This window comes from Eurosta solidaginis, chromosome 4 (genome assembly GCF_040869045.1).
Source record: "Eurosta solidaginis isolate ZX-2024a chromosome 4, ASM4086904v1, whole genome shotgun sequence".
Taxonomy (NCBI): Eukaryota; Metazoa; Arthropoda; class Insecta; order Diptera; family Tephritidae; genus Eurosta; species Eurosta solidaginis.
This window is the reverse complement of record NC_090322.1, coordinates 44,225,592-44,250,402: the sequence shown is the minus strand read 5'-3', so window position 1 is coordinate 44,250,402 and position 24,811 is coordinate 44,225,592. Positions and strand designations below refer to the sequence as shown.

General features: G+C 34.4%; 1 protein-coding gene across 5 annotated transcripts in view; it reads right to left on the bottom strand.

The window, feature by feature from the left end:
• The window catches only part of GlcAT-I (Glucuronyltransferase I), a 160,246-nt gene that overhangs the window by 108,286 nt on the left and 27,149 nt on the right, over positions 1-24,811 (bottom strand). Inside the window, exon 3 of one of the 5 annotated variants that reach the window (XR_010952470.1) lies at positions 6,605-7,316. The exons of 2 other annotated variants lie outside the window; for them this stretch is intronic. The gene's annotated coding sequence lies outside the window, so the exon portion shown is untranslated. Of the gene's footprint in view, positions 1-6,604; positions 7,317-7,337; positions 8,193-22,360; positions 23,784-24,811 lie in introns of those variants that run through there. 2 more of the 5 variants (XR_010952469.1, XR_010952471.1) reach the window with 2 other exon arrangements.

The following is a 24,811-nucleotide window of genomic DNA, read 5'->3' as shown; positions in this document are numbered from 1 at the left end:
CCCCCGTCTTCTCCCCCCTCTTTTCCGGCAGCAATCGTGCAGGTCAGGGAAACAGACTCTTAGTCCCTACCTCCGTTTGCACCGTCTGCCAGCACAGAATATATAGGTTTGCGACATCCGCCCAATGCAGCTCCTGCCTTGGGTGGTGCCACTTTCCCAGATGTTCTGGTCTCCGCGACGGCAACCCCCCGACGGTTTTCATCGCGCCATCTTGCCAGGTCGCAAACCCAAATCATCAGGGTACCCCAATGCTTGCCCAAGGACGCCCAGTCCCAGGGCCACAAGAGCAATTGCGTCCTGGCCTTCCACAACCCAGGCGTAGTCACCCGTCACTTACCCCCAGAGTGGCGACGTCTCCCCTTATGCACTTCAGAATCCTGCAGTTAAACTGTAATGGACTAACTGGGAAGATTACGGAGATAGTCGATTTCATGAAGCGGCACAACATCCGCATTGCTGCGATTCAAGAGACTAAACTCACAGCAAGATCTGCATTGCAGACCTGCTCTGGGTATAACGTCCACAGGAAAGACCGCGAGAGCGGAAATGGAGGCGGTCTCGCGTTTATCATACACCACTCTGTGCAATATTATATATTTGATCCTGGCATCGACCGCAGGGACAATGTCTTAGAACGTCAAGGCCTATCTGTCCGGTCAGGCGATGCAAACCTAGAAATCATCAACATCTACATCCCTCCTGCCACCTGTTGCCCCAGTGGATACCGCCCTAATATCAGGGCCTTACTCACTGGCAACAATCAATTATCTTAGGTGATTTCAATGCCCATCATGATCTATGGCATTCAAACTTGCGGGCGGACAGTAGGGGTGAGATGTTTGCGGATCAAATAGAAGAAACGACGTTCTGCACAATAAACGGAGACGCCCCCACACGTATGGTAGGAAGCTGTCACAGCTCGCCAGATATCTCAATCGTGAGCGCAGAACTCGTAAACTGCGTCAACTGGCAGCCGATGGTAACATTGGCATCCGACCACCTGCCCATACTTATTTCGCTTGAGCGTACCGCCGACTTCATCGTCACTGAAAAACGCACTTTCATAAACTTCAAAAAAGGAAAGTGGGAAGAATATAAATCCTTTACAGACAGCCGCTTTGCTGCCCTCCCTATCCCGACTGATGCCCGCCAAAGGGGAGCGTGCCTTCCGTAAGGTCATTAAATCCGCCTCGGCACATTTCATTCCCGCCGGGAGAATTCCCGAAATCCGGCCCCACTTCCCGGCGGAGGCCGCAAACTTAGCGAGAGAACGTGACCTTATAAGACAGCTTGATCCAGGCGACCCCCAAATAAGAGGATATTGATGACAATTTGTGATCGGTCGCGGCTATTAGGTGGGGCGAGCATTGCTACAACAACAACAACAACAGGTCGTCGAGTCTCTAAAAAATTATTTTCAGTATTATAGTCGACCTTATAGGATAATCTCAGATAGAGGCACCTGTTTACATCCCTTGAGTTCAGTGAGTTCCTAGCATTAGCTAATGCCAAAGAGGACCCATCGTTGATGAATTTACTGATTTTTTTTATGAACAACAGTATATAGAACAATGTAATCTAACAGTTGTAGACAGGAGGCGAGTGAGGCAATACTGGCATCCCAGCGGCACAACGAAGAATATTTGCTTAGAAATAATACACCTGCTAGGGAATTTGAAGTTGGCGATTACGTCATGATAAAGAATGTCGATAATACAGTCGGTGTTAATAAAAAGCTCTTACCAAAATTTAAAGGTCCATATATCGTAGATAAAAAACTTCCTAATGATAGATATGTTATCAGAGACATAAAAAACTGTCAGGTTACACAATTGCCATATAATGGTATTATTGAGTCGCGATTTATACGATTATGGAAGAGGAACGATCAGATTGATTGATGCTGCAATGTAGGACTAACAAAAGGCAATATATGGGTCATTTTAAATTCATTAGCGATAGTTACTTGTATGAAGAAAAAAAAAAAGAGAAGATATTTTTTTGTATACATGTATTTAAATATTTAGTTTGTATGATCAGGGTCGATCATGTGTCAGATTGGCCGAACTGTAAACCATTATTTGGCTTTAAGTACATTTATTTCTTGTGGATGGCAACCACATACATTTTTGCAATACCTATGTACAATCTTCGAAACAATGGAAAATGAGAAATAAGAATTGGAGAAAAAGAGAAGATGCTTCATCAAGTTTTGGGATAACTTATTTTTCGTTATTTGAATAAACCACTTATACATAGGTGTTTGTTTCTTTACATATATGCGTATCAGAGATCTGCTTTGAGTACTAATAAAATTAGTGCACTTAGTCATGAGCCAAAAGATTGTGTCTAAATGTGTACTTAGTCAAGTTCAGAAAAATACTATGAGTGACTAGCACATAAAATAGAAAATACATACGAGTACCCTGCAACACATATGTCCCATACATATATGACATTGTTGAGTAGAAACTGAAATCATAGTCGCTTTAACTCAGGGATGCACCTTAACGTTAAGCTAATCGTTTATCAAAAAATTTCCACCGTTTCCGTTGAAACACTTCGAAATATTATCGATAAAGAAATTATCAAGATAAATTGTATCTCGTTTTTAACCGAAACGAAAAGCTTTCGTTAACGTTAAAAACGTTAACGAAAACGTGATACTTTATGTTTGAATTGTGCTGGCAATGCTATAGCCATGGTGAAGCCGTAAGGTGGCAACAACGAGCGCACATACACACACAAACTCTATGTAATTTGTTTGTGTAATTCGTTGGTGGTAATGTCAAAAATACTCTGAGAAATGTTCGTACTGTCAAAATTCATGAGAAAAGTTGCAATCAGCTTGGATAATGCTTTCACCTTTAATGACTCCGCCATCAATCAGCTTTACCAGCATAGTTTGAAATTAATAATCAACATAAACGATTTGATTTCGTTTTGATATGGCAGAAAACGAAACGAAATCATTTCGTTAATTTGACGATCTTAACGTTAATAAACGAAACGAAATGACTTCGTTTCGTTTATTAACGTTGATTATCGTAACGAAATGATATCGTTTCGTTGGTTAAGCATGCCTGCTTTAACTTAGTAGCACGTTGGTTTCGTGTGTAATACACTGTATACTTCGTTTATCATCGGTTTTAAAGTACACCTTAAGTTTTTGCTCAAGTTTGCGTTTTACCATGCATACTTAAGTTTGGAAAATATTTAATGGTGGAATATAGTAACACTGCAATGAAATGCTTTGTTTATATATTTTGACAGCTGTCCTTGTACAAAAAACAGAAATTTGTGAAATTGTATGGAAATAAAAAGTTGTTAAAATAATTGGTTGAAATGAAAGAAAATAAAAGACGACAAAATTTTGCTCCAAGTGAAATTGATTTGCTTGTCACTCTTGTAGCTAAATATAAGGACATAATTGAATGCAAGAAATCGGATGTGGCGGCGCTAGGAAAAAAGGAAGCAGCCTGGAGAAAGGTCGAGGAGGATTTCAATTCTCAAAGTGAATCTTCTTTATTCCGGGATGAAAACTCCTTGAAAAAAAATATAACAATCTAAAGACAGATTTGAAGAAAAAGGCTGCAGCAGAAAAAGTCAGTGTATGCAATGGGGGGTTGGCCGCCTTCCACAAAACTCACAGATAAGGAAGACATGCTTTTATCCATTTTGCATGAAAAGCAAATAAATGGAATGGAAAGTCAGTATGACAGCGATTTCATCCCACATACAAGTACGTATAAGCTTTGTGTTTATAGAATTTTACTTACGTGATCGCAATTCTTAGAGCAATCAGCAAAAGCATCAGATGATCCGGAAGAAGAAGAAATAGTGGTTGGAAGATGATTAAAACTGTTCAGATATTAAAACTGTTGAAAACTATAATTTGTAAGTAAATTGTACTGTTTCTTGTTTTATTTCTACAGACCCTGTAAATGAAAATGGTGACGAAGCTGTTGAAGTAAAAGAGAATACTCAAGAGCGGGGAATAAATACAGCCCGGGAATGCTCAGGCAACCAAAAAGTGCCAAATTGAAGGCAAGCTCAAGGGGAAGAAGAAATACTAACGCACAGTCTAGTTGGTCAAACTTAGCGGAGGTTAAAGCTAAATGGACAGAGGAGAAGTTGAGGGTAGAAATCGACTTACTAAAGGAAGAGCACCAAAAAAGAATTAGTTTAATGGAAGAAAAAGCGAAGCTGGAAAGGGAGCTAATGAGAGAGAAACACGAGATAGAACTTCAAGTTTTGAAGAAAAGACTTGCATGAGCAAAAGTAATTGCAACGATGTACCAAAAAAAGTGAATTTTCTTTATTTTAGATATGCCGTTATATTTTAAAGGGTTTTGTTATAATTGGTTTAGTGGAATATTTTCCTGTTGTAAGAATGTACAGTGAACCAAAGATAAACTGGGACAAAATTGAACATGGTTTGGTCGTAACATATGTATATTATTTATATGTTTTGAATTAATTTCATTTAAAATATAGCGAAATTTATAACAGATGACGCATAAATAAAAGTTTCAAAGTTGACACAAATTTCCGAGATTTAATCAAACTTAAAAAAATGGACATACAATTTTTGAGTACGCAGTTTTGTAACCCAATCCGTTTTAGTACAATAATATGCAAGTAAAAACCAGATCAATCCTTTCCCTCAACTTTCATAACTTTTTTCGTCGAGGGTGTTGAGTAATTTCTTCCATACAACACATGAAAAAGTTTAAATTTTGTTTGAAATATATAATAAATAATATATTTTATATAATATATATATATAATATTATTTTCAAAGTTATAGCTATATATAAACATCTTTGCGATGTTCCTTAGTTTTTGCTTATTTTTTCGCGATTGGTGAAACTTATTTGACTCATATTTAAAATATATACAAGATGGTATCTTCTTTCAAATTGCATTTCTCAACAGTATGATCCTATAGTCGATGAAGAAGTGCAAAATATTAAAAAAATTGCGAATAATATTTGCAAAAAAACTTTTTTGCACAATAAAAAGTGAAGATAGGATGAAGATTCTATCGTGCGTATATATTTTCAAAAATTGGCAAAATTGAAGTGTCCAATAACGAGAGAACTAGCAAAAACAAAGGAATGTCGAAACAACTTTAAAAATTATTTGAATTTCGAAGAATTGTTAAATATGTACTTTCATATTATCGTTGTGAACCATAACACCAAATTTCATTAAAATATTTCACCTTCAAAAAAAATTTCGTGCCACAAATTTCTAGTCACATTTGCTACGAATAAAACCATTTTCAATTTTGTCCCATTTTATCTTTGGTTCACTGTATTTATGGATTTTTATTATTTATTTTTGGCAATACCCAGTGGGAAAGTGGGTAATGCATTATCTTTTTCATCAATGAAAAGAAGCTTGAAGCAGGAATCAATGAAAAGTTCTTTGAATAAGCAATTATTATTATTATTATTATAAGCAAAATATTTTATAAACAACTGCCATGTATATATGAACATAAAACCGAATTATATCAAAACGAAATTTTTCCGACACATTTGAAAATCGGTCTGAAGTAAAATGAAAGATTTGTTCAAGTCGGCATGCAAATCCGTTTATAATTTTTTTTGAAATAAAATGAATTAAATTGAAAAACTTTATGTGAGCATATAAACGTAGTAAATGACTCGCAGAATTTATAAAATATTTTTTTTCAAAGACCTTTCGTAGAAAGTATAGGCAATATTCTACCTTGTTTCTTTGTAACAGTATATGAGTTTATTGAATTTTTTTTTTGTAAGAGGAAAGTACCTGAAAACTTTTCAGAAGGCAATTCTATTTGATAAGCATAGACTCCTGCTCATATTAATAAGTACAAAATTGAAAATGATTTTATTCGTAACTTATATTTACTTATGAGTTTTTTATAACTTTCATTTAAAATATGGCGTAATCTATAGCAGAAACTGAATAAATAAAATATCTATGACTTACTTAGAATTCAGGACAATGGATCAAACTTTGAAAAAATTGTATCAAGTATGCAGTTTTTTAGCTCATTCTATTTTAGTAAAATAATGTGCAAGTTAGAAGTACCTAAAAATTTTCCCCAAATTTTCAGAATTTTTTTTGCCGACGGTGTTGAGTATTTCTTCCATACAACTCATGAACGAAAGTGATTTTTCAATCAAAACATGGAAAAAATATTCAACACCTCAGCCGAAAGCCTATGCTTCTAGCGCTGCGTTATTTTTGTTTGTATAATAATTTGTATTATTATATAAAATAAAAATAAAATATATTCAACACCGTCGGCAAAAAAAATTCTGAAAATTCGGGGAAAATTTTGAGATGCTTCTAACTCGCACATTATTTTACTAAAATAGAATGAGCATACTCAAAAAATTGTTTGAAATTCGGATAAAAAAGTTTCAATTTTTGATAAAAATTTTTCAAAATTTGATCCACTGTCCTGAATTCTAAGTAAGTCATAGGGATTTTATTTATTCAGTTTCTACTATAGATTTTGCTATATTTTAAATGAAAATTATAAAAAACCCATAAGTAAATATACGTTACGAATAAAATAATTTTCAATTTTGTACCTATTAATATGAGCAGGAGTGTATATTTGACTGAATAACTTTGCAATTTCTTTAAATGAACTAAGAATTAAATTATCCGTAAAACTTACATAGGTGTTTTATTGAGATGGGCAAACAATTATGAGTTTTATTTAAAATTGAACTTTTTACACATTCGCGAAGTAGTTATTTATCAAAGACGTTCTTGGGGAGCTGCAGGAACTTTGATGGGCTCTAGAACGATTGTGAGGTACAGAGAGTACATTATTTACCGCACTCTCCGAATCTCCTGATAGTTGCGGAGCTACCTCATCCCGAATGTCACAGCATATATTATGCAACACAGCAGTTGCTACAATAATACTCTGCACCTTTTTATGTGCATACGTAATCCTACTGATAGCACTGGAAACCGGCGCTTCCAGACACCATATGACCGCTCTATACAGTTTCGTGTGTGAATTTGGGATTCATTAAACAAGTTTTCAGTTGGGGTATTAACCTGTAAGAGTGGTGTGATAACTCTATTAGTATTTTCGTATCCACTGTCGGCGACAACAAGTCCGTTTTTAAACCAGATTCTAGGCGAAAATGAATTCTTGAGTTTCGAAATATCATTGCATCATGGGTTGAACCTGGCCATCGGCAACAATATCTTGTATGCGAAGCTGGCTGTCACAAAGCGTCTGAACATTAATGGAAAAAATCCTTTGCTATTCCGGAAAAGTTCCGCATCTTCGTCGCCTAAAACAAGTATTTGATATACATAAATATGGATATATAGTATATTTACATCAACTATTAAGATATTTTATGTATTTAAATTTACCAGGAGATAAAATCTTAATGTGTGTACAATCAAAATTATAGCAAATACTCGTGGAAATTCAGCCAATTTAAAAAAATTCTTTTGACACTCTTTCATTCCTGCTTCTTTCGGAAATTTTATGAAATCTTTCCCTAAAAGTGTTAAGTGGTGTGATGTTATAAGGAACATAAGCCTTACACCACTGACATAAAAAATGTTATAGACACGATTATAAATTTGTACATTCAAGTGAACACTCAAAGAAGTGTGAGCAATTTTAAAAAAAACTAAATTATTTTTAAACCAAATAACTACAACACTAAGTATAGTGCATAGAATTAAAACTATTCATTAAAGGAAGAAACTGGAAACTAACACTAAATAAAAGTACTGAAAACCAATGTAAAATACTTTGTTTGTTAATTGATTGTGGAGTGTGCAGTAGGGTGTGCACTTATGTACAACTTTTCCGGAGGTTCCGAAATGGAACCTTACATGGCGACCGTGAGGCTGGAGCCTCGTGGTGGTGGTATAGGAGAGTTGAGTGCGTGTGATCCGAACATAATAAAATTAACTTAACGAATGTAATAAAATTACAACAAAATGCGAAATAACAAAAATCTACAAAATACTATTTCCTAATTCAACAAATTATGTAAAAACTAAACACTACGGAAATAACATAAAGAACTAAATTCTACGAACTACAAATTTTTAAAGTAAAAAGATCAGAGATAACATAAATCATTTAATTATAATATACATAATAACGGCATGCGAAACCCACGCCACTCAGATAACGGATCCATAAACTGTACCACCGCCAGCGGCAACGAACGTCAGCAGCAACGAACACCATCAACAGCAAAGCCCAGCAGCAGCAACCACCGTCGGCAGCGAAGGCCAGCATTAACATCAGCGGCAGCCATCATCATAGCAAGAGTGAAGCAGAAAAATAAGTATATGATATATGTATGTATGTATGTATTAATAAAATTTTTCCTAAGGGTTTTTTTACATATATGTATACAAAAATTTACAATTTTTATTAAGTGCGGTGTGTTCACATTAAATATGATAAATCTTTTTTTGATTACAACGGTGCGTCCGTTTATGTAAAACATTTTGGATTTTTTGATACCAACGGTGCGTCCGTTTATATAAAACACTTGGATTTTTTTACTAAAACGGTGCGTGCGTCTAAATTTAACTACTTCAGTTTTCAATAATTTTAAAATTTTTTCGAACCATTTTATACATCTTAACATTTGCAAATCTACATTTAATTTTTTTCTCCAGTTTGAATTCATTTTACAAATTTACATTTTCTTCAAATTTTTCATACTTTCAACTCATTTTACAAATTCTCATACTTTCAAACTCCCATTTTTTCAAAATTTCAAAGCATTTCACAAATCTTCTTTCTATTTAAAGTTTCACATGCCTGAATTTGCGTTTTCAAATTTTCATTCTACTTCAGTTTTTTAATACCTACATTTTCCAACAAAACCTCACCATATAAGACTGAGTGAACTAGATAAGCAGTCTCCAGGTACGCTATAAATTTGATGAATTGTTGGCGAAAAACCAATTGAATTTTTTGATATAAACGGTGGTTTGCGAAAAACCAATTAATTTTTTAATACATGCGGTGGTTCCGTTAAAAACCAATTAAAAATTTTTTTTTGATATAAACGGTGGTCCCGTGAAAAGCCAAGTGAGATTTTTTTATAAAGCGGTGCGTCCGTGAAAATATACAACTTTTTTAACAAAGCGTAAATATAAATGGATCTTTTGAACAAGTTACAACAATTTTGAGATTTTTACCAACTAATGCCTATATACTTTTGTGCAAAGTTTAAATTCAATTACTTCTTAAAGATTTTTCTATACAAGTATAATGCAGTTTTCACTAATTCTTCAAATAAATTGTTAAATATTTCTTTAGCGACTATTCACCTATAAATCAGTTCAATTTTACAAATTTTTTTTTTCTTTTTCCTCAATATTTCAGCTTAAATATAAATTCAGACATTCAAATAAATACTTCATTAATTTCATAGTTTGAACTGAATTATCTGTGCTATTCTGATAATTTCATATGTACAACCTTAGAAGTGGTAAGCAAGTGCAAAAAACTTCAGATTCAGAATCCGATTCCGATAAATCAGCCTCAAGCTACGAAAGTTTAACTTCATCTTCGACCGATAAAGTCACCAAACAGGAAAATAAATTATCGTTGTCAGCAGATTTCCCAGGCTTCGAAGATTCTTCCAGTAAAAATTTAACTTCTAATTTAGTTTCAAATCTTAACGATTCAACTAGTGAAATATTAACTTCAACTTCTACTTTAAAATCAGATCTTAACGATCCAAATAGTACAAACGTGGCCTCACCTTCTGCTAATTCAGCTCCAGGTCTTAACGATCAAATCATGGCAACACTTGAGGAAAAGAGAATTTTTATTAGCACATGTGCTAATTCTATTAGAGAAAACTACAGTGGTGATCCTCTAGCACTTGATTCTTTTATAGACAAAATTGCATTACTTGAACAATTCACTACTGCAGATTTAAATGATATTTTTATAGCGATAATGGCAAGTAACTTCAGTCAATGATATTAAAACAGCTCTACGTAATAGGATCAGACCAGACAACTCGAAAGTTGTAGCAGGGAGAATTGCAGCGTTGCATGTTAACGGTAACAATTATACAGATTTTGCCAAAAAAGTTGAAGATTTAGCTGACTCACTTGAGCGGTCTCTTATTATTGAAGGGATCACTAAAGCGAAAGCTCACGAAATGGCAGTCAAACAACCTGTTAACGTGTGTCGTTTAAATGCAAAATCAAATTTAGTAAAAACCATTTTAGCCTCAACAGCATTTACTGATCCGAAAGACGTAGTAGCAAAATTAATTGTAGAACAAAACAACGAAGTAACTTAACGTCAGGTTCTAGCTTTTCGATCACGTGGTAACAACACATTCAGAAATTCACGTGGTAGTTATCGAGGTTTTTACCCAAACCGCGGCTATACTGGCTATAGAAACAATAATTCATTTGCATACAACAGCAACTATAACGGCAATAATAATCAAAGATATAGGAATTATAATGGAAATAGATACCAGAATAACAACAATAATAATACGCGTCCAATTACAAATTCCAATCCAAATACAAATAATAGTAACAATGGAGGTAACAATTCTAGATCATCCAACGGAAGAGGTAGAAACGCAAACGTTCGCGCTTTAAACGCCAGTGCCCCTCAGGAGCGAACTCTGAGGGAGGCGAATTAAGCGAGTAAGCGAACTTCCCTCACCAATAGCCATCTATTGTTTAAATTTAAATTACTCTAATTTCATTGAATTACAACTTAACGAGTCACAAAAATTTTGTTCTTTCCTAGTAGACACTCAAGCGGACATTTCTTTAATAAAGATATCATGTTTAGACAGAAATATTTCCTTAAATACGAACGACATTATTAACATTACCGGTGTCACTTCCAATTCAGTTTCCACTTTAGGTAAAATTACCGTAAATTTAAATTTTTCAAACTTTTCTATTAAACATACTTTACATGTAGTAAATGAAGACTTTAATATTCCATCCGATGGCATACTGGGTAAGGATTTTCTGAAAATTAACAAATTCATTATTAATTATGAAAGAAACAGTACTTCCTTTCGGGTAGGTAATGAAAAAGTCGCGATACCAATCCTGCACGGAACAGAAAGCGACAGTTGTATCATTCCACCAAGATGTGAAATATTCAGACTTTTTGATTTAGGCGATTCACCCGAACCACTTTTCGTGGACTCGCAGGAAATTGAAAAAGGTGTTTTCACAGCTAGGTGCATTGTTAATTCCAGTAACCCAATAATCAAAGTCATCAACACCACGGATGATGTAAAGTATGTAAAAAGAAAAAGTATTCGGACAGAAAAACTTTCAAACTACAATGTTTATACAATTAACAAGACAGAAACAGAAGACAAACGTACGAAAAAACTGACTTCAATTTTAAAAAATCAAATACCTCAACATGCTCATAGTAAATTAATTGACCTTTGCATAGATTATGCCGACATTTTCGCTCTTGACATGGACAAAATGACTTTAAATAACTTTTACGAGCAAAAATTAAGACTGACAGACAACGAACCGGTATATGTTAAAAACTATAGATTGCCATACTCTCAACGCGAAGAAATAAATCGCCAAGTAAATAAATTGTTAGACAATGATTTGATTGAACCCAGTTATTCGAATTACAATAGTCCTTTGATTGTAGTCCCAAAGAAAGATACAAATGGTCAAAAAGCTTATCGTATGTGCGTAGATTTTCGCGCAGTAAACAAAAAACTCATTGCTGATAAATTTCCACTAGCTAGAGTTGACGATATTTTAGATAATCTCGGTAGAGCAAAGTATTTTTCCACATTAGATATTTTTTCAGGATTTCATCAAATCCCCTTGCATCCTGACTCACGTGACATTACTTCTTTCAGCACAGACCGTGGCGCATTTAGATGGAAAGTGATTCCATTCGGCTTAAATATAGCACCAAATTCATTCTCACGAATGATGACCATAGCTTTTTCGGGTATACCACCCAATGTCGCATTTTTGTACGTCGACGATATTATCGTCATAGGTTGTAGCGAAGCACACCATATTAAAAATCTTTCAAAAGTTTTCGAGACTTGTAGGTCTTTTAATCTCAAACTTAACCCAAATAAATGCAACTTTTTACGACCAGAAGTTACATTTTTAGGTCACAAATGTTCAGCCAAAGGTTTGTTGCCAGACGACTCTAAAATAAACGCAATTAAAAAGTATACAAAACCGACTGACAAAGACGCGGTACGACAATTCGTCGCGTTTGCAAACTATTACAGACGGTTTATACCCAATTTTGCATCTCTGACAGCGCCTCTAAACCGATTAAGCAGAAAAAGAGTTGAATTTGTATGGGATGTAGAGTGCGAAAGAGCATTTTTATCTTTGAAAGCAGAGTTACTTTCACTAAAATTACTTCAATATCCAGATTTTACTAAACAATTCATTATTACAGTTGATGCTTCCACAACTGGATGTGGCGCTATTTTGAGTGAAGAACAACAAGGTAGTGTTTACCAATTTGTTTCGCTTCTAAAGCATTTACTAACGCCGAACAGAAAAAACCCATTATAGAATTAGAGCTTTTAGCTATTTACTTTGCAATCAAGCAATTTCTACCATACGTTTATGGCACCCATTTAATTGTAAAATCATACCATAGACCTCTAGTATACTTATTCAATATGAAAGACCCATCTTCAAAACTTTCAAGAATAATACTGGAACTGTCTGAATATAACTTTACTATTGTATATATAAAAGGTAAATCAAACGTTTGTGCTGATGCACTATCGCGTATAACAATCGATGAGATTAAAGAAGCTAACAAACACATTTTGGCAGTACAGACAAGAGCCATGACAAAAAAGGCAACCGACGAAAATTTACATAGGAAAACAGACAAAAACGACGAAAAACAAATTACTTTACATGTCTACGACAAATTTTAATTTTTCGAAAAAAGTCTCACGAATAAGATCCGCAATTACGTACGATAAAAATAATAAAACAACAAATTTAAGAATTTTTGCGCATATTAAACATAAGAAACTCGAGTTACTTAGTTTTGAGCTTGCTAACGAAATAATGACTCTAGAGAAATTACTTTCGAGGCTTGAATCAGAAGCTGGAAAACACAAGATTAAGAAAATTGAATGGCCTAAAAACGATATTATGTTCGAACATTATACTATTACAAATTTCAAAAATATTGGAAATAAAATTTTAAAATCATTAGAAATTATTTTAACAGATCCAGTGGAGACAGTAACAGATGAAGATACAAAATTAAAACTTATGAAAATTTACCATAATGATCCCATTTCTGGTGGACATTGCGGAATGAAAAGACTTTGCCTAATGAATTAACAAAAGAAAAAATTGACCCGATCTATAATGTCGAAAACTATGCCAAAGAAGTTAAGTTTAGGATGCAGAAAACGCACAAAATGGCACAAAATCTAATTAATAAAAATAAATTACAAACTAAAAACCTGTATGATAAAACGGTACGTCCTTAAGTTGTAAAAATCGGAGATAAAGTACTTTTACAGAAAGAACCACATCATAAACACGAAAATATGTATCAAGGTCCGTTTACAATAACCAAAATTAACGAACCTAATGTAACTATTTTCGATGAAGTTAAAAGCAAAGAAAAAGTGGTACATAAAAACCGCCTTAGTAAAGTAAATTAATATTACCGTAATACTTTAATTGAACAAAATCCAAAATTTTTAGAAGTAATTTCATACTCGTCATTATTAAATAGCCACGAAGGCAACAAAAAAAAATATATATATAAAAACAAAACAAGAATATATATAGAACACAAAATTTTGTATATCAAAACGAAAAAATGTAATTCGAAATTATTCATAGTATAGTACAAGCGAAAAAAAAAAAACAAATTAATATTTTATAAACAACAAAAAGCCTTAAGTTGAATATATAAAATGTAAATATTGTACAAACAAAGATTCAAAATCCCACAATTTTAATTAACATATTTTAAATAGTCATAAAATTGCTCCGGATGAACGAATTTCAAAAAGGAAGGTACACCCTAATATTTTCGTTCATCCGAACCAATTAATAGAATACAAAAGAAGAATATGGCACACGTGTTTAATTTGCCAAATTCTTCTTTTGAAAAGGAAGGGTGATATAAGGAACATAAGCCTTACACCAGAATATAATAAGGTACTCTATGTGGTTTGCCCTTAAGTTGTATTTGACAGGCGCGTACAGGTGGCAACGCGCATGTCAAATACAACTACGGCCCACATCACTGACATAAAAAATGTTATAGACACGATATAAATTTGTACATTCAAGTGACCACTCAAAGAAGTGCGAGCAAATTTAAAAAAAAAACTAAATTATTTTGAAACCAAATAACTACAACACTAAGTATAGTGCATAGAATTAAAACTATGCATTAAAGGAAGAAACTGGAAACTAACACTAAATAAAAGAACTGAAAACCAAAGTAAAATACTTTGTTTGTTAATTGATTGTGGAGTGTGCAGTAGGGTGTGCACTTATGTACAACTTTTCCGGAGGTTCCGAAATGGAACCTTACAATGTTAATGTTATTGCTTGTGACGCAGTTGCTTTGGAGACCCCAAATAAGTCGCCAACAGTTTGCAGCATTCCTCCTGTTGCATAAAATCGTAGTGTTAATAAAAACATCCTCTCTGGACACAAAGCATAGTTCCTGAAAACAATAAGATAGCTCATAATGCTACAGGAAATAGTAAGAAAGGCAAACACAAACCTTTCAGTTTTATGTTTTATAGCATCTTTAATTAAATTGAGGGCACCCCAAGATGTTTGTTTGCTAAGTCGAAAGCGGTCGCGAAAATCTTTTTCATCGCATAGTTGGAAATATTGTGGACGCTCACGAATTATTTTTATTCTCCTTAACACAACAATATTTATTACTTCCTCATATTCCGAGTCATCGCTACTCCAATCAAAATCCATATTTTAATAAATTTGTTTAAATTGTCTCAATTAGATCTTCCAAATTGAATTTGCAACATATAATCAGCTGTTCATAAAGATAATAAGAACAACTTAATTTGTCAAAGTTGGAGACTTAAGTTCAACTTAAGTTCAGCTAACGAAACTGTTGGTGAAACGCAAAATCTTAAACTAAACTTAAGTTCGACTTAAAAATGCATTGTAAAACCCGCCATTAGTGTTTTCATATAAAACAGTTGACTTTCTTGCTCAATAAGACAATTGAGTACTGAACTGCTTCGTGGCTTATGAGCGGTTATTCATTTTAGAAGCATGACTATGTAAATATGTTTTAGTGGATATAAGTGCTTGATATTCTTTGTTTGTGTACGCACTAATACTAATTTTTTGGTTAGTCCACTAATAACCTTAAAATTACATTTATTAATTGCGGATTGATTGTTTTTAACAGAATAATCAGTGATTTTTTTCTCAACATGGCGACAAACGCAGTAACATTTCCATTCGAAAAATTAAAAAGTCGCGAAAATTTCGAGGTTTGGAAGCGCCACGCCAAATCCTATCTTGTAATAAAGGTGCTGGAAGGTAGTTGAAACAGAACTACCCGCAGAACCTTCAGACAAGGAAAAAGACAGCGATGAACGTGCACTAGCTGAAATAACCCTGATGATAGAGCCAAATAACTTTTCACATATCGCTATGGCTACAACGGCTCATCACGCATGGAAAGCATTATTTTCCGCATATGAAGACACTGGTCTTACGCGAAAAGTGGAGTTATTAAAGCAACTAGTGAAGTGTAAACTTTCTAATTACGTATCAGTACAGGAATACATAAATTCGGTCGTGATGACGTCACTTAAAGTGCAAAATGCCGGCTTCAACATCGACGAAGAGCTTACCGCATCGTTAATGTTGGCGAGGCTACCAGACGAATTTCGTTCACTTGTGTTAGCCGTCGAAAACACCAAAGATAAACTTACGATCGATAGCATAAAAACACTCTTGTTGCAAGATGTTAAATTTGATAACGCGAATACATGTGGTGAGAATGCACTTTATTCAACCACAAAGTCCAACTTTAAGGGAAAGTCAAATCAATCAAATCAATTTCGATGCCATTCTTGCACGCAGCTTGGTCATATTGCTAGAAATTGTCCTAACAAAATTAAGCGCGATGGTAACGTCAAAAAGAGCAGAAGTGCTCTTTTCGCATCACTTCTTTCGCATGACATTCGTAATAAAGAAGAATGGTTTGTTGATTCTGGCGCAACCTCACACATGACTAGAAATTGTAATGTGATCGTTGATGAAGTGCCAGTTGTAAATAAAAACATTCTAGTTGCAAATAATAAAACAATTAAAGTCAAATCAAAAGGTGACGTAAATATGCGTTTATACGCGAACAAAAAACAAACAGATGCTGTAGTGAAAAATGTGGAATACGTACCAGACCTGTGTGCAAATTTGCTATCGGTACGACAAATGGCTATGAATGGAAATAAAATTATGTTCGAAGGTAATGAGTGCAAAATTTACAATAGCAACAAAAAGTTGATAGCAACCGCAAATGTGGTGAATGGCTTATATCGTCTAAATTGTGATACAGAATATAGTCACGACTCGAAAAGCAACAATGCATTTTTTACTCGCGATAATTATCAGCTATGGTTAGAAGAATGGGGCACATTTGCCCAGAGCATTTAAAAAAGTTAAATGTGCATCTGTTGGTATTGACTTTGAAAAAGCAAGTACAGATAATTGTGTGGTTTGTGTGCAAGGAAAGCAAACGGGGGCTTCCTTTAAAAGCAGTGGCAGTCGGGCAAAAAATTTGCTCGATTTAGTACACACGGACGTAATGGGTCCATTTGCAGAAGTCTTTCTCTGGCGCTAGTTATTTATTGAAATTCGTTTATGAGTTCGTCAAATTCAAGAAACTGGTTGAGAATCAGTGTTCGCGCAAAATAAAAGTGATTCGTTCAGATAATGGCACCGAGTATATTAACGTAAAATTTAAGAACTTCTGTTTGTCGGAAGGTATTGTGGATCAAACCACCTCACCATATACACCTGAGCAAAACGGAGTGGCTGAGCGGTTTAACCGAACAATAATTGAAAGAGTGCGGTGCCAAAAGAGATGGTTACAATTTTTGTGTAACCGATTTTGTATGGAATGAACCTCAAAATCTAGTAGAGGCAATGGCCGGCGAACATGCAAATGAGTGGAAAGCCGCTGTAAATAATGAAATGAACTCTCACCACTCGAACAATACATGGTGTTTGAGTGAACTGCCACCTGGTAAGAAAGCACTGAAATCCAGGTGGGTGTTTAAAACAAAAACAGACGCAAATGGTGCGGTAATACGACGGAAAGCTAGATTAGTGATCAAAGGGTGTAGTCAAATAAAGGGTATTGACTATGAGGATACGTTTGCTCCTGTAGTTAGATACACCTCGCTGCGTTTTCTCCTGGCGTTAGCTGCAAAAGATGACCTACTTATCCATCAGATGGATGCAGTCACAGCATTTCTCAATGCTGAAATAAACGACGAGATTTATATGGTACAACCCAACGGATTTGATGATGGTTCTGGTCGTGTTTCTAAGCTTTTAAAATCTTTATACGGACTGAAACAATCAAGTCGATTGTGGAATGAGAAATTCAATCATGTTTTGCTAAAGATAGGTCTTACCCGAAGTACCGTAGACCAATGTGTATATTACAAAGTACACAACAACGTAATGCTATTCGTTGCCGTATATGTCGACGACGTACTTTTGTTTTCAAATGACGAATCTAACATGATTACGCTGAAAAAGCAACTTTCATGAAAAATCTTGGTGAAGTATCATCAGTATTAGGTATGCGTATTACTAGAGACATTAAGAAAGGCACTCTCGAAGTTGACCAGTCTCAATATATAACAGATATGTTGAAGCGTTTTGGAATACTTGATAGCAACCCGGTGGCAACACCAATTGACTTGAATCAGCGTTTGAGTGCCACAATGTGTCCTACTAACGAGTCTGAACAGCGTGATATGTCGAAAATCTCGCATATGCAAGCCGTTGGGTGCTTATTGTTTGCCGCACAAATAACGCGTCCTGACATCAGTTTTGCTGTAAACCTTATCAGTCGTTTTTCAACAAATCCAGGAAAAGCACACTGGATTGCAGTGAAGCGCGTAATGCGTTACATAAAGGGCACCATGAATTACAGCATTGTGTTTAGCAGAGAAGCCAGCAATCTTACTGGATATTGCGACGCAGATTGGGCTGGTGGCCTCGATGAAAGGCGATCAACGACGGGCTATATATTTATGTTCCAGGGAGGTCCGATATCTTGGTGTACTCGACGACAGCGAACTGTTGCTCTATCTTCAACTGAAGCAGAATTCATGGCCATGACATCAGCGATTCAAGAATCAACGTAATTAATGCGATTACAAGAAGAGTTGATGCTAAACACTTCCAGTGGCATGACTCTTTATTGCGATAATAAAAGTGCCATACAAGTGGCTTTGACCAATTCGTACTCACCTCGCACAAAACACGTTGACATTAAAGGTAAATTTATTCGTCAACACTTGGATAAAGGCAAAATTAAGTTGATATACATACCAACCAACGACATGCTAGCAGACATCCTAACCAAAGGCATAGCCAAGTTAAATCATATCAATATTTGTAAATCACTTAGACTCCAACAAAATTAAAAAAATAATAATAATACAATGTTTCGTTTACAAATGAAATGAAAATATTAATTACAATTAATTATACTGTTTAAATTAATGATCTTGAATTAGCACGCAACCAATGTAATTAACGAAAAATATATTAATTAATCTTAAGAATAAAAAGATGTCGTTCAGGAAAAGTATTGAAGTGTAAAATCGAACGACACTTAAAACCATTAAATGCAACTCTGAATATGTATCCACTTTTCTACTGAATAAATATGTACTTACTTCCGGTTTGAATTACTACCAAATATGTCGTGTCTTTTACTAAAGTGCGTGGAATAATCAATTTACAACAGGTGGCATATCAAAGAATCAAAGCGCAAAAATAAAAATCACCTTAGATGAACTTGCACTAGAATAAAATAAGAGGAACTGCAAGTCCAAGTTGAACTCTTCCAACCAAATTTTAACAAACCTTTTGAATTAACCACAGATGCTAGTAATTACGCTATAGGAGCCGTATTACAGTAGACGCTCACAAATTAGAACCACTTTGTTTTTAGGGTGGTTCTAATTTTTGAAAAATTCTAATTCCTGGACGTTCTTTTATTTGTATAAAACCTTAAAAATTAAGTCAATTTGCATTAATAAACTACAATGAAATTTTGTCTTATTCAATTTTATTCATAAAAAACAAGGAAACATAAAATAACAATCCAGTAAAATACATATCACATGTTTTTTTATTAAATATACATATATGTATATATACGTTAAATCAAAAAAAGATCGAAAAAACAAAAACTCCAATTACAATAAATATATTTTTTCATTAAAAATACATTAAAGGTCGATAGAAATACATTAAAAAAGCCAAAAATGAATAAAAAATTTCATAACTAATGTTCAGCGATGTGCAACGATTTTTTGTTAGCCTCATGATAGGTATTTCTAATACAGCGTGTAAAATTGATGATTTATTCGATTTGATGGAGTATGGCACCACATCAAATTCTAGGGCTAACCGCTTCCTTGAACACATTTGCCAAGCTTTTCCAAGATCTGAACTTTGGTTTCCAAGCACAAAATATTTTTCTTACGTTTATTTGACATTTCAAATTTTCAAAAACAAAATACGCTCAGAAATTAGAATTTTCGATTCTAATTTCAGATCGTGTAATGTATTGAAACAATTGATTCTAATTACTGGGGGTTCTAATTTGTGAGCGACTACTGTATCTCAAAACCAAAAACCCATATCATTTATTTCACGAACGCTCAGTGAAACAGAACAGAATTACTCCACGAATGAGAAAGAGTTACTCGCAATTGTATGGTCACTACAGACACTACGTAATTACTTGAATGGTATAGCAGATTTAACAATTTACACTGACCATCAATCTTTAATCTTCTCTATATCAGAGAAAAATCCCAATACAAAATTGAAAAGATGGAAACATTTTTTTTATAAAATTATTATTGGCCTTTAATCTTTAAAATTTATTAAACTATTTTATGAGCTCGAGGCTGCATAACATACTCAATTGTTCCTGATAATGACTTCAGACTGAAGTCGAAATATCGAATACAAAATAAAAATACAAATATAAAATATTTATACTGCGTTTTTATTTGGATAAGGCCTCGAGCTCATAAAATAGTTTAATAAATTTTAAAGATGGAAAAATTTCATCGAAGAATACGGCTCAAAACACGTTTACAAACCCGGACATCGGAACGTTGTCGCTGATGCACTTTCTTGCCAGCAAATAAACAACACTGTAAACTCTGATGACTCCCAACATTCAGCACCAAGCTCCCCAACACAAAAACTCAAACGAGTAAAGCAACCACTAAACGCATTTAGAAATCAAATTATTGTAACACAGTCCGGTCAGAATTCCATCGAAATATCCTCACAATATTTTCTAACAGCCGACATACGATTTTTTTTTAACACCAAAACTGAATTGCTAGACAGACTAAAAAATATAATTAGACCAAAGGTAACTTATGCCCTGCAAATAGACGAGGAAATATTATTTTACGACGAAAATGATATTATCAACACATTTCCAACTGTATCGATTGTACTAGCGCCAAAAATTGGTTGACGACATCACCGAAACCGAACAACAAGGACAAATCATACAAGACACACACAGACGTGCTCACAGAAACTACAAAAATTACGCACAGGAAATTTAGCTCAAATATTACTGGCCGGACATACGTGACGCTTGTAAAAAGGAAGTACAGGACTGCGAAATTTGCCTCACACACAAATATGAACGCTGACCAAATAAATAGGTTCAGCACCAGTACCGGACAAGGTAGGCAAATACATACACATAGACTTTTTTTTTATGAGCACTAATATGTACATTAGTTCAACCGACAAATATTCAAAATTCTGCAATTTGAGACAAATACCATCAAAGGACACATACAAATACGTTGACGAGATACTATCACAAATATACCTAAACGCAAAGTTTGTAATGACAGATAACGAATCAATATTTACTGGCATATGTGCACACGAAATATACAAGCGACTACAAATAACGCATACCAAAACTCCAGCCTATCATTCGACAACAAGCGGTACCATAATAGAACTCGCTACAGTTTTAGCACATCAACACAGTTCGGCACCTGCTGAACAGATATTTGAAGCAGTCCGAAAATACAACAAAACTATCCATTCGGTAACCAACGAGAAGCCCGATGACGTGGCCTTCAATCAAAGGGGGTATCCTGACATCAAAGAGCGTCTTCAACAAAACCAAGAGAGAGTTTTGCGATACCACAACCGCAATCGCAAACAACTCAACTACAAAGAAGGAAACGTAATATATTCAAAGACGCATAGACGGAATAAAAACGTAAAAAAAATACGCGAGACATATTGTCAAAAAAGACAACGGCGAAACAGTAACGACAAATAAAAGTCATTATCCATAAGGACAATATTAGAGTAAAGGCATGTACGGAATAGTGTTTACCTTACTCTTCTCTATCGCCCTTTGCGACAATATAATAGATTTAGCTAATAGGAAATTGTTCTAGTCGAAACCGACCCTGTCTACATTTATCAGGATACAGCTTTCTTGCATCACATATCTAACCTTTCAAAAATACTAGCGCGATACGAAAGTATAATGAAATCATCATATAATCTAGAAAACCATTTAGTGAACAAAATCGAAACTATGAAAAATCAACTCAATCCAAATATTTATAGACCTAAAAGATCACTAAACTTTCTTGGCTCCGTGTTATAATTCATCACTGGCACACCAGATCACGATGACCTTGTAGAAATCAAATATTTCACTTAATATGCTAATAGAAAATAATAACAAGCAAAGAACAATTAACTCACAGTTCGAAACAATACTCGAAACAATTGATCCCAAAACAATAACTGAAAACATTGTTATAACAGAAGTTTATAATGAACTCAAATCAATAACAAACACTATAAATTTAGCGAAAACTAATCATTTTTATTTTGGCACATTAAATTTGAAAGATGTGTACGATTTAATAAACCACGAAAAACTAGATCTTCCAATAGTTAATATATTAGAATATGCCGACATTCATATTTGTTACCTAAAAGAAGCAATTATAACAATATACAAATAGCCAATACTCGAAACTAAATATAGCCTATTTAACGTATGTCCCTTAGCACATAAGCATGGTAAAATTAATTTAGACCATAAGATCGCAAAATATCAAAGAATATCCAAATGTATAAATTATATGAGTAACTTTATCAACAGCAACTCGTAGCAGCACCATAGCGGGGACGCTCTGTTTTAAGAGGGAGGAGAGTTAACGACGTTAGTACAAAGATACATACGTATGTAGGTATATAAATTTATACACCCCATACATATGCATATATACTGCATACATATATATTAGGCCGGGTCGATTTGTGGGGAGGCAAAATATCGCCCATTGCTCTGTGAAAATCATATTCTAGGGATCAAAATAAGAAACTTTGCCGAAGGAACCATACCTCTAAAACGAATTCTGATGTCCCCCAATTTGGGTCGAACTTGAAAATTTTGAAAAATCCCACTTTGACCCATTTAGAGTGCTCCAATCGAGTCCAAATGTATGACCGACCCCCACTAACTTTGGAGGCCCGACCCACCGATGCCAGTGGCACACCCCCTGGAACCCCCCTGGGGGGTTCACCATGCAAACATTTCAAAAAATCGCCGGTTTTGCACTTTACATGAAAAAATCAGCTAAATGGCTATTTGGTAATAAGGCCAATTGACCTTATGTCACCACACCATCACATTAATGCATTGTCATCGGTCCTTGATACGTATGCAAAGTTTCAAATTAATCAGACATCTAGAAACCGGTGAAAATTAAGCTCAAATATTCCGTTACATACAGGCCAAGCTAATAAAAGCGTGCTAAAAATGAATTTAACTTAGTAATAGAAAAGAAATTAAAAAAAATTATTAGAAATTAGCGTTTTTACAACCCTTTTAAAACCAAGGCATCACTGTGATGCATTTGCATGTCGTAAACATAGTTGTGTGGGTTTTTTATTCAACCGTTTTAAAAAATGAAGGTATCACTGTGACACAATTCAGATCGTAAAATTGTTTGTGTTGTTTTTTTTAAGCCACCACAAGAGACAGCAGGTAGAATTGAAATTACCATTTTATTCTTATTACCTCGTCTCGTAGACCATATATAACGCAACCGTTTTTGTGAATGCATTAAGTCGTTGTGAAGAACTCAAAGTGTGAAGTGCTAATTTCAGATAAAAAAATATTTCAGAAAAAAATAAAAAGTGAAGTGACCATTCCAAATCAAAAAGCTTACAATGAATCCACCATCCTCTACACCGCAAGATGAAGCAACTACATCAACAACTATCGCAAACCCAATGAGTCATATACCCAAGCATGATGTTCCAGTCTTACGTAACCAATCAATTCAGAATTGGCTTTTTGGGGTTATATATAGTTCGACACACCAGGACAGAGCGTGACAGCTTTGCGGGCACATTAAAGATGTCGAGAAGCGTCCATGAAAGGAAAAACGTCGATGCTTAAACAAAAAAAGAATAGCAAGGGTAACTATAATAAACAAATGTAATTCATTTTGTATTAAAATGAAAAATTGTCGTAACTAAGTTTCAAAATATGTTCCAAACTCGCGGTGACGAACATAAATAGTTGATAAATGATAATTTTTGCATGCTAGGTTAGGAGCTTTTAGGCCGTTAAATAAAAGGCAAAAATAAAATTTTCTTTTACCCTCCTACGCGTTTCGACACTTTTATGATTCCTACATTGCCCACTTATTTTGGATTCCTTTCGGATTCTTAAATTACGAGCGCCGTGAACGTCTTTGAGGGGTAGCATTGTTTGCGTAAATATGTGTACCCTATAAACATTCTCTTACAGTTCTGGAGTTCAATATGGCTCCGAAAAATATTAGCTTCAAAAATGCTATCACCGTAGAGCCTTTTATGACTCGAATTTGATGAAATTATGAACAAACGAAAAGTATTAAAATCAGTAAACTAGGCAGCTCCGGAATAAAAACTCAGAAAATTTTCTGCGAAAATTTATTCTACATAAATAAATAATTCAACTAGTACTTATTTAATTTCTATCTTATCTTCATGGGAGTTTTATCACAACAATTTTCTCCCTTATATTTTCCGCTTCGGATATATGTCAAAAATACTTCCCAAACGCCCTGAAGTAGTGTCATTAAAAGACTCAAAATTAGCAGTATATGACGCCAATAAGGCTCATATATGATATCGGAAGGAGGCCTGTATAAGACTTACATATGTTAGAGGCAAGATATGAGCATCTAGCTTTCGCTTCAGGCTCCTAAATGAGTCCATAACGAGTGCAAACGATCCAAAGTTTGGACTCCTTTCAGACTAATTGTTGACTCCGAGTGTTTGCTGGGTTGTTTGTTTAAAATCAAAACGAAATTTTTTTAATTTCAAATGACGTATAAATTTAATTACTGACTTGTAGTTCCAAGCAGCCCCGATTCAAAAGATTTTTAAATACCCATAAAAAGATACAAAAAAGGAATATTCCGGGTATTTTCCT